The sequence below is a fragment of the Cyanistes caeruleus genome, chromosome 25 (genome assembly GCF_971803275.1).
Source record: "Cyanistes caeruleus chromosome 25, bCyaCae1.hap1.1, whole genome shotgun sequence".
Classification (NCBI taxonomy): domain Eukaryota; kingdom Metazoa; phylum Chordata; class Aves; order Passeriformes; family Paridae; genus Cyanistes; species Cyanistes caeruleus.
Genome location: NC_141725.1, coordinates 221,172 through 232,586, shown reverse-complemented (window position 1 = coordinate 232,586; position 11,415 = coordinate 221,172). Strand labels below are relative to the sequence as shown.

Sequence of the window (11,415 nt, the reverse complement as noted above, 5' to 3'; positions counted from 1 at the left end):
CAAACTCCAGAAAACGTAAAGCAGGCTTGACTTTCCAGAAATTGCTTTTGGCTGGCTTTAGCTGCATTCCCCAGGATCACGATCAGCAGTAGATATTTGCAGGTTTTGCTCTGCATCCTCAGCCTGCCCAGATGTTGTTCAGTGTTTCAGCAGTGGAGAAGACGATGGATATTTTGCTAAACCTCCTTTCAAACAAGAAAACTTGGGTTAGCACGACAGAAAAGAAGAGAAGAAAATCTTCGCCAGTTAGAACAGAGCCAGAGTCCCACCATTTCCCCCTCCACTTTGCTTTCTTTTCTACATTTAGAGGTAAAGCTTCCATCTGCAAAAGCTTCCATCTCTCACTTCCTGATGTAGCCATTTGCTACCCTTTAGCCTTGACTGCCACGCATCGGACTGCTGTCCGTGTGGGGCTGGGGATGCTCAGCCTGGAAAGAGAAGGGGGCTGGCGAGGCCTCCCTGCAGCTCTAGGAAAGATGGGCACAGAGAGGAGAAGCCTTTCAACTGCAGGAGTGAGCTTGAAGTTGGATCTAATGAAGCTGCTCTTTTCCACTCCGGCTGCTGGGGCACTGGCCCAGGCTGTGCACAGAGGCTGGGGATGCTCCATCCTTGGCAACATCCAAGGCCAGCTGGGAGCGGGGCTCTGAGCAACCTATTCTGGGCGAAGATTGCTCCGCTTGGAACAAGATGGTCTTTAGGGTCCCTTCCAAGCCCAAGCACCCAGGGATTCCGTCATTCATTCTACGGTCTCCGTTGTCCTCTTCAGCCTGGGCCTGAACTCCTGGCGGTGATGTCACAGTGCACGCTCCAGCTAGAACTTCCAGCATCCAGCAACGGCCACAACACAACCCTTGGCTCTTTGTGCCAGCACGCTCTTCATTCACCCTGCTCCAAGCCTACCCCTGTCACCTTGTTGCCACCTGCTCCCTGATTCCCCCAGCAGTCCCCAAAGCTCCCCATCGCTTGGATTTTGCTCTCCATCCCTGCAGGATGTCTGCATTTGTTCCAAAAGAGGTATGGTACTATTCCATGGAGGCGGACACCCCGCAGCTGCCTGGCTGGGCTGGAGCTCTGTGGGACAGGGTGGGAAAGGGACCCCACGCTGAAATTTTGCTACCTCTGCAGGCTGGCACAGACGGAGAGGAGGAGACGGACGTCGATACACAGACTGATAGAGAAGAAGCCATGGAAGTGGACGGAGAGGATACTGGAGAGGAAGAGATGGATGTGGATATGTACGAGACAGAGGAAGAGATGGAGGTGGAAACGTAAGATTATATTGAAGAGATGGATATTGATCTAAAAGACAAGGAGGAAGACATGGTCTTGGGATGAAGACCGATGCCAGCAGCAGAACAGGCAGGTGCTCCCCACAGGCAGAGTGGGTCCCCTGCTGCCAGCCTGGGGCCGGGCTGGGCACTCCCTGCTCAGGGACACGCTAGCCCATGCACTGCATTCTGCTGGCCATCCCTGGCCTGGCCTGGGCTTGCTGTGGGCCACACAAGCCCTGTTCCAGTGCCTGGGCCACAGCCCCCAGCCAGGCTCCCTTCTGGCAGCAGAGTCCCACTGGGCCAGTGTCCCAGCCCGGCAGCACATGGAACACCCTTCCGTGCCTGACTGCACTGACCGTGCTACTTGTTTTTCTTCCAGGACTTAAGGACATCACAGACACAGATGCCACCCTGCTGTACATACGTTTTACAGTTGTTGTGTTCAGGATAGAGGTTATAGAGCTTGTTTATGTTGTCTGTAAATACGTTTCATAGAGTTTTGTTAGATCTGTTCTCAGGTAAATAGGTTCTATAGTTTGTTGTTGTTGTTGTTGTTGTTGTTGTTGTTGTTACCAATATTCTTACAGTGTAAATATGTGGTGTAGTTCATTCTTGTTCCTTTTCTTCTACAGATAAACAGTCTTTGATTTTCACACCCCAGTTCTCTTTGCATTTTCTTCGGGCACATTTGCAAAGCTGTGGGTTGTTTCGGGAACAATGCTTGCAGGACTCTAAAAAGAGTATCAAAACCGCTCTGCCACACTCTCAGCTGCTGCTGCTGCCCCAAAAAGCGCTGGCTGTCTTTGCTCACACAATCACAGTTGTGGTGGCATTTCTACCACACCACAGGACAGCGATGTTTTCCCTCTTCTCCTGGAAATACCTACAGCACTTGTGGGTAGCAAGGCAAACATGAGCCTCTTTTAGTGGCCCTTGAAACTGGACATGTGAAATGAGGTACACAAAGCCACAGGCCAGCTGAACCTGGCATCTCTGAATGGGTCTTTACATTCTTCCCAGGAAGATGAATGGCAATCACTATTTTGGCAGGGAGGAAAGTGCATCAGCTAGCAATTTGCTGTAGAAAATGTGCTTTCTGCTCCTCTCACAGCCAAAACTCCTAGCCATTTCTTGGAAGTCCTTCTTAGATAAGGACCGTGTTCAACTGAGTGACAGTGAAGCCAAATGGCAATGCCGCAATCAATTGTCTTGTACACAATCTCCTTCATCCACGTGGAAGGTTACTCACGGGCACACAAGAGGACGGAAGAAGCCCAAATGCATCGTTGGACATAATAAAGTCAGACGTGTTGAGGGATGAAGAAATCTTGCAGAGATATGGAAAGCTGCCCTGAAAACCCAGTTCGGGGAGAGCCTGAGCTCTTTTGTGCTTCTAGGCCTGAAGATGCTCAGCAGCTTTCCCAGATGCTCAGCAGGCAGTAGGATTGTGCCTGAATCTGGCTCTGGAAATGCCAGTGCCTCAAGTGAGAGCTGTGGCAATGATTTCCATTGCATGGAGAGGGGCCACAGTCCTGCAAGAGTCTTTCAGCAGAGCAAACAGCAGCCTGGAGGGTGGGCAATGCTGCATCTGGACCACTGCATGCTCATCCTTCACCACAATGCAGAGCTGCCATGGATCACTTTTTCCATTTCTGCTGTTGGATATGTTTTGGAGAAGTTGTTCTAGGTGGCTTTGGATGGTGATCCAAGTAGGAAGCAGCCATTCGCCTGCTGTGATATCCTTACAACTAGTCCTAACTTCTCATTGCCTTTGGTTTGATTGGGGGTGTTTTATCTGTTTGTTTGATTGGTTTGTTTGGGTTGGTTTCTTTGTGTTTTTCTCTGTTATGCTTGGAGTTTCTTTTCCTTTTTTAGAAATGACTGGTGAAGTTGGCACAAGCAAACTCCAGAAAACGTAAAGCAGGCTTGACTTTCCAGAAATTGCTTTTGGCTGGCTTTAGCTGCATTCCCCAGGATCACGATCAGCAGTAGATATTTGCAGGTTTTGCTCTGCATCCTCAGCCTGCCCAGATGTTGTTCAGTGTTTCAGCAGTGGAGAAGACGATGGATATTTTGCTAAACCTCCTTTCAAACAACAAAACTTGGGTTAGCACGACAGAAAAGAAGAGAAGAAAATCTTCGCCAGTTAGAACAGAGCCAGAGTCCCACCATTTCCCCCTCCACTTTGCTTTCTTTTCTACATTTAGAGGTAAAGCTTCCATCTGCAAAAGCTTCCATCTCTCACTTCCTGATGTAGCCATTTGCTACCCTTTAGCCTTGACTGCCACGCATCGGACTGCTGTCCGTGTGGGGCTGGGGATGCTCAGCCTGGAAAGAGAAGGGGGCTGGCGAGGCCTCCCTGCAGCTCTAGGAAAGATGGGCACAGAGAGGAGAAGCCTTTCAACTGCAGGAGTGAGCTTGAAGTTGGATCTAATGAAGCTGCTCTTTTCCACTCCGGCTGCTGGGGCACTGGCCCAGGCTGTGCACAGAGGCTGGGGATGCTCCATCCTTGGCAACATCCAAGGCCAGCTGGGAGCGGGGCTCTGAGCAACCTATTCTGGGCGAAGATTGCTCCGCTTGGAACAAGATGGTCTTTAGGGTCCCTTCCAAGCCCAAGCACCCAGGGATTCCGTCATTCATACTACGGTCTCCGTTGTCCTCTTCAGCCTGGGCCTGAACTCCTGGCGGTGATGTCACAGTGCACGCTCCAGCTAGAACTTCCAGCATCCAGCAACGGCCACAACACAACCCTTGGCTCTTTGTGCCAGCACGCTCTTCATTCACCCTGCTCCAAGCCTACCCCTGTCACCTTGTTGCCACCTGCTCCCTGATTCCCCCAGCAGTCCCCAAAGCTCCCCATCGCTTGGATTTTGCTCTCCATCCCTGCAGGATGTGTGCATTTGTTCCAAAAGAGGTATGGTACTATTCCATGGAGGTGGACACCCCGCAGCTGCCTGGCTGGGCTGGAGCTCTGTGGGACAGGGTGGGAAAGGGACCCCACGCTGAAATTTTGCTACCTCTGCAGGCTGGCACAGACGGAGAGGAGGAGACGGACGTCGATACACAGACTGATAGAGAAGAAGCCATGGAAGTAGACGGAGAGGATACTGGAGAGGAAGAGATGGATGTGGATATGTACGAGACAGAGGAAGAGATGGAGGTGGAAACGAAAGATTCTATTGAAGAGATGGATATTGATCTAAAAGACAAGGAGGAAGACATGGTCTTGGGATGAAGACCGATGCCAGCAGCAGAACAGGCAGGTGCTCCCCACAGGCAGAGTGGGTCCCCTGCTGCCAGCCTGGGGCCGGGCTGGGCACTCCCTGCTCAGGGACACGCTAGCCCATGCACTGGATTCTGCTGGCCATCCCTGGCCTGGCCTGGGCTTGCTGTGGGCCACACAAGCCCTGTTCCAGTGCCTGGGCCACAGCCCCCAGCCAGGTTCCCTTCTGGCAGCAGAGTCCCACTGGGCCAGTGTCCCAGCCCGGCAGCACATGGAACACCCTTCCGTGCCTGACTGCACTGACCGTGCTACTTGTTTTTCCTTCCAGGACTTAGGGACATCACAGACACAGATGCCACCCTGCTGTACATACGTTTTACAGTTGTTGTGTTCAGGATAGAGGTTTTAGAGTTTGTTTAAGTTGTCTGTAAATACGTTTCATAGAGTTTTGTTAGATCTGTTCTCAGGTAAATAGGTTCTATAGTTTGTTGTTGTTGTTGTTGTTGTTGTTACCAATATTCTTACAGTGTAAATATGTGGTGTAGTTCATTCTTGTTCCTTTTCTTCTACAGATAAACAGTCTTTGATTTTCACACCCCAGTTCTCTTTGCATTTTCTTCGGGCACATTTGCAAAGCTGTGGGTTGTTTCGGGAACAATGCTTGCAGGACTCTAAAAAGAGTATCAAAACCGCTCTGCCACACTCTCAGCTGCTGCTGCTGCCCCAAAAAGCGCTGGCTGTCTTTGCTCACACAATCACAGTTGTGGTGGCATTTCTACCACACCACAGGACAGCGATGTTTTCCCTCTTCTCCTGGAAATACCTACAGCACTTGTGGGTAGCAAGGCAAACATGAGCCTCTTTTAGTGGCCCTTGAAACTGGACATGTGAAATGAGGTACACAAAGCCACAGGCCAGCTGAACCTGGCATCTCTGAATGGGTCTTTACATTCTTCCCAGGAAGATGAATGGCAATCACTATTTTGGCAGGGAGGAAAGTGCATCAGCTAGCAATTTGCTGTAGAAAATGTGCTTTCTGCTCCTCTCACAGCCAAAACTCCTAGCCATTTCTTGGAAGTCCTTCTTAGATAAGGACCGTGTTCAACTGAGTGACAGTGAAGCCAAATGGCAATGCCGCAATCAATTGTCTTGTACACAATCTCCTTCATCCACGTGGAAGGTTACTCACGGGCACACAAGAGGACGGAAGAAGCCCAAATGCATCGTTGGACATAATAAAGTCAGACGTGTTGAGGGATGAAGAAATCTTGCAGAGATATGGAAAGCTGCCCTGAAAACCCAGTTCGGGGAGAGCCTGAGCTCTTTTGTGCTTCTAGGCCTGAAGATGCTCAGCACCTTTCCCAGATGCTCAGTAGGCAGTAGGATTGTGCCTGAATCTGGCTCTGGAAATGCCAGTGCCTCAAGTGAGAGCTGTGGCAATGATTTCCATTGCATGGAGAGGGGCCACAGTCCTGCAAGAGTCTTTCAGCAGAGCAAACAGCAGCCTGGAGGGTGGGCAATGCTGCATCTGGACCACTGCATGCTCATCCTTCACCACAATGCAGAGCTGCCATGGATCACTTTTTCCATTTCTGCTGTTGGATATGTTTTGGAGAAGTTGTTCTAGGTGGCTTTGGATGGTGATCCAAGTAGGAAGCAGCCATTCGCCTGCTGTGATATCCTTACAACTAGTCCTAACTTCTCATTGCCTTTGGTTTGATTGGGGGTGTTTTATCTGTTTGTTTGATTGGTTTCTTTGGGTTGGTTTCTTTGTGTTTTTCTCTGTTTTGCTTGGAGTTTCTTTTCCTTTTTTAGAAATGACTGGTGAAGTTGGCACAAGCAAACTCCAGAAAACGTAAAGCAGGCTTGACTTTCCAGAAATTGCTTTTGGCTGGCTTTAGCTGCATTCCCCAGGATCACGATCAGCAGTAGATATTTGCAGGTTTTGCTCTGCATCCTCAGCCTGCCCAGATGTTGTTCAGTGTTTCAGCAGTGGAGAAGACGATGGATATTTTGCTAAACCTCCTTTCAAACAAGAAAACTTGGGTTAGCACGACAGAAAAGAAGAGAAGAAAATCTTCGCCAGTTAGAACAGAGCCAGAGTCCCACCATTTCCCCCTCCACTTTGCTTTCTTTTCTACATTTAGAGGTAAAGCTTCCATCTGCAAAAGCTTCCATCTCTCACTTCCTGATGTAGCCATTTGCTACCCTTTAGCCTTGACTGCCACGCATCGGACTGCTGTCCGTGTGGGGCTGGGGATGCTCAGCCTGGAAAGAGAAGGGGGCTGGCGAGGCCTCCCTGCAGCTCTAGGAAAGATGGGCACAGAGAGGAGAAGCCTTTCAACTGCAGGAGTGAGCTTGAAGTTGGATCTAATGAAGCTGCTCTTTTCCACTCCGGCTGCTGGGGCACTGGCCCAGGCTGTGCACAGAGGCTGGGGATGCTCCATCCTTGGCAACATCCAAGGCCAGCTGGGAGCGGGGCTCTGAGCAACCTATTCTGGGCGAAGATTGCTCCGCTTGGAACAAGATGGTCTTTAGGGTCCCTTCCAAGCCCAAGCACCCAGGGATTCCGTCATTCATACTACGGTCTCCGTTGTCCTCTTCAGCCTGGGCCTGAACTCCTGGCGGTGATGTCACAGTGCACGCTCCAGCTAGAACTTCCAGCATCCAGCAACGGCCACAACACAACCCTTGGCTCTTTGTGCCAGCACGCTCTTCATTCACCCTGCTCCAAGCCTACCCCTGTCACCTTGTTGCCACCTGCTCCCTGATTCCCCCAGCAGTCCCCAAAGCTCCCCATCGCTTGGATTTTGCTCTCCATCCCTGCAGGATGTGTGCATTTGTTCCAAAAGAGGTATGGTACTATTCCATGGAGGTGGACACCCCGCAGCTGCCTGGCTGGGCTGGAGCTCTGTGGGACAGGGTGGGAAAGGGACCCCACGCTGAAATTTTGCTACCTCTGCAGGCTGGCACAGACGGAGAGGAGGAGACGGACGTCGATACACAGACTGATAGAGAAGAAGCCATGGAAGTAGACGGAGAGGATACTGGAGAGGAAGAGATGGATGTGGATATGTACGAGACAGAGGAAGAGATGGAGGTGGAAACGAAAGATTATATTGAAGAGATGGATATTGATCTAAAAGACAAGGAGGAAGACATGGTCTTGGGATGAAGACCGATGCCAGCAGCAGAACAGGCAGGTGCTCCCCACAGGCAGAGTGGGTCCCCTGCTGCCAGCCTGGGGCCGGGCTGGGCACTCCCTGCTCAGGGACACGCTAGCCCATGCACTGGATTCTGCTGGCCATCCCTGGCCTGGCCTGGGCTTGCTGTGGGCCACACAAGCCCTGTTCCAGTGCCTGGGCCACAGCCCCCAGCCAGGTTCCCTTCTGGCAGCAGAGTCCCACTGGGCCAGTGTCCCAGCCCGGCAGCACATGGAACACCCTTCCGTGCCTGACTGCACTGACCGTGCTACTTGTTTTTCCTTCCAGGACTTAGGGACATCACAGACACAGATGCCACCCTGCTGTACATACGTTTTACAGTTGTTGTGTTCAGGATAGAGGTTTTAGAGTTTGTTTAAGTTGTCTGTAAATACGTTTCATAGAGTTTTGTTAGATCTGTTCTCAGGTAAATAGGTTCTATAGTTTGTTGTTGTTGTTGTTGTTGTTGTTACCAATATTCTTACAGTGTAAATATGTGGTGTAGTTCATTCTTGTTCCTTTTCTTCTACAGATAAACAGTCTTTGATTTTCACACCCCAGTTCTCTTTGCATTTTCTTCGGGCACATTTGCAAAGCTGTGGGTTGTTTCGGGAACAATGCTTGCAGGACTCTAAAAAGAGTATCAAAACCGCTCTGCCACACTCTCAGCTGCTGCTGCTGCCCCAAAAAGCGCTGGCTGTCTTTGCTCACACAATCACAGTTGTGGTGGCATTTCTACCACACCACAGGACAGCGATGTTTTCCCTCTTCTCCTGGAAATACCTACAGCACTTGTGGGTAGCAAGGCAAACATGAGCCTCTTTTAGTGGCCCTTGAAACTGGACATGTGAAATGAGGTACACAAAGCCACAGGCCAGCTGAACCTGGCATCTCTGAATGGGTCTTTACATTCTTCCCAGGAAGATGAATGGCAATCACTATTTTGGCAGGGAGGAAAGTGCATCAGCTAGCAATTTGCTGTAGAAAATGTGCTTTCTGCTCCTCTCACAGCCAAAACTCCTAGCCATTTCTTGGAAGTCCTTCTTAGATAAGGACCGTGTTCAACTGAGTGACAGTGAAGCCAAATGGCAATGCCGCAATCAATTGTCTTGTACACAATCTCCTTCATCCACGTGGAAGGTTACTCACGGGCACACAAGAGGACGGAAGAAACCCAAATGCATCGTTGGACATCATAAAGTCAGACGTGTTGAGGGATGAAGAAATCTTGCAGAGATATGGAAAGCTGCCCTGAAAACCCAGTTCGGGGAGAGCCTGAGCTCTTTTGTGCTTCTAGGCCTGAAGATGCTCAGCAGCTTTCCCAGATGCTCAGCAGGCAGTAGGATTGTGCCTGAATCTGGCTCTGGAAATGCCAGTGCCTCAAGTGAGAGCTGTGGCAATGATTTCCATTGCATGGAGAGGGGCCACAGTCCTGCAAGAGTCTTTCAGCAGAGCAAACAGCAGCCTGGAGGGTGGGCAATGCTGCATCTGGACCACTGCATGCTCATCCTTCACCACAATGCAGAGCTGCCATGGATCACTTTTTCCATTTCTGCTGTTGGATATGTTTTGGAGAAGTTGTTCTAGGTGGCTTTGGATGGTGATCCAAGTAGGAAGCAGCCATTCGCCTGCTGTGATATCCTTACAACTAGTCCTAACTTCTCATTGCCTTTGGTTTGATTGGGGGTGTTTTATCTGTTTGTTTGATTGGTTTGTTTGGGTTGGTTTCTTTGTGTTTTTCTCTGTTATGCTTGGAGTTTCTTTTCCTTTTTTAGAAATGACTGGTGAAGTTGGCACAAGCAAACTCCAGAAAACGTAAAGCAGGCTTGACTTTCCAGAAATTGCTTTTGGCTGGCTTTAGCTGCATTCCCCAGGATCACGATCAGCAGTAGATATTTGCAGGTTTTGCTCTGCATCCTCAGCCTGCCCAGATGTTGTTCAGTGTTTCAGCAGTGGAGAAGACGATGGATATTTTGCTAAACCTCCTTTCAAACAAGAAAACTTGGGTTAGCACGACAGAAAAGAAGAGAAGAAAATCTTCGCCAGTTAGAACAGAGCCAGAGTCCCACCATTTCCCCCTCCACTTTGCTTTCTTTTCTACATTTAGAGGTAAAGCTTCCATCTGCAAAAGCTTCCATCTCTCACTTCCTGATGTAGCCATTTGCTACCCTTTAGCCTTGACTGCCACGCATCGGACTGCTGTCCGTGTGGGGCTGGGGATGCTCAGCCTGGAAAGAGAAGGGGGCTGGCGAGGCCTCCCTGCAGCTCTAGGAAAGATGGGCACAGAGAGGAGAAGCCTTTCAACTGCAGGAGTGAGCTTGAAGTTGGATCTAATGAAGCTGCTCTTTTCCACTCCGGCTGCTGGGGCACTGGCCCAGGCTGTGCACAGAGGCTGGGGATGCTCCATCCTTGGCAACATCCAAGGCCAGCTGGGAGCGGGGCTCTGAGCAACCTATTCTGGGCGAAGATTGCTCCGCTTGGAACAAGATGGTCTTTAGGGTCCCTTCCAAGCCCAAGCACCCAGGGATTCCGTCATTCATACTACGGTCTCCGTTGTCCTCTTCAGCCTGGGCCTGAACTCCTGGCGGTGATGTCACAGTGCACGCTCCAGCTAGAACTTCCAGCATCCAGCAACGGCCACAACACAACCCTTGGCTCTTTGTGCCAGCACGCTCTTCATTCACCCTGCTCCAAGCCTACCCCTGTCACCTTGTTGCCACCTGCTCCCTGATTCCCCCAGCAGTCCCCAAAGCTCCCCATCGCTTGGATTTTGCTCTCCATCCCTGCAGGATGTGTGCATTTGTTCCAAAAGAGGTATGGTACTATTCCATGGAGGCGGACACCCCGCAGCTGCCTGGCTGGGCTGGAGCTCTGTGGGACAGGGTGGGAAAGGGACCCCACGCTGAAATTTTGCTACCTCTGCAGGCTGGCACAGACGGAGAGGAGGAGACGGACGTCGATACACAGACTGATAGAGAAGAAGCCATGGAAGTAGACGGAGAGGATACTGGAGAGGAAGAGATGGATGTGGATATGTACGAGACAGAGGAAGAGATGGAGGTGGAAACGAAAGATTCTATTGAAGAGATGGATATTGATCTAAAAGACAAGGAGGAAGACATGGTCTTGGGATGAAGACCGATGCCAGCAGCAGAACAGGCAGGTGCTCCCCACAGGCAGAGTGGGTCCCCTGCTGCCAGCCTGGGGCCGGGCTGGGCACTCCCTGCTCAGGGACACGCTAGCCCATGCACTGGATTCTGCTGGCCATCCCTGGCCTGGCCTGGGCTTGCTGTGGGCCACACAAGCCCTGTTCCAGTGCCTGGGCCACAGCCCCCAGCCAGGTTCCCTTCTGGCAGCAGAGTCCCACTGGGCCAGTGTCCCAGCCCGGCAGCACATGGAACACCCTTCCGTGCCTGACTGCACTGACCGTGCTACTTGTTTTTCCTTCCAGGACTTAGGGACATCACAGACACAGATGCCACCCTGCTGTACATACGTTTTACAGTTGTTGTGTTCAGGATAGAGGTTTTAGAGTTTGTTTAAGTTGTCTGTAAATACGTTTCATAGAGTTTTGTTAGATCTGTTCTCAGGTAAATAGGTTCTATAGTTTCTTGTTGTTGTTGTTGTTGTTGTTACCAATATTCTTACAGTGTAAATATGTGGTGTAGTTCATTCTTGTTCCTTTTCTTCTACAGATAAACAGTCTTTGATTTTCACA

General features: G+C 50.6%; 1 long non-coding RNA gene across 1 annotated transcript; it reads left to right on the top strand.

Moving 5' to 3' along the window:
- The first annotated feature begins 350 nt into the window (after positions 1-350).
- LOC147649304 (uncharacterized) lies at positions 351-11,415 on the top strand. The gene is made up of 9 exons (XR_015279188.1): positions 351-1,014; positions 1,126-1,359; positions 1,651-4,185; positions 4,297-4,530; positions 4,823-7,348; positions 7,460-7,693; positions 7,986-10,511; positions 10,623-10,856; positions 11,149-11,415. It is a non-coding gene; the product is annotated as an uncharacterized LOC147649304 (long non-coding RNA).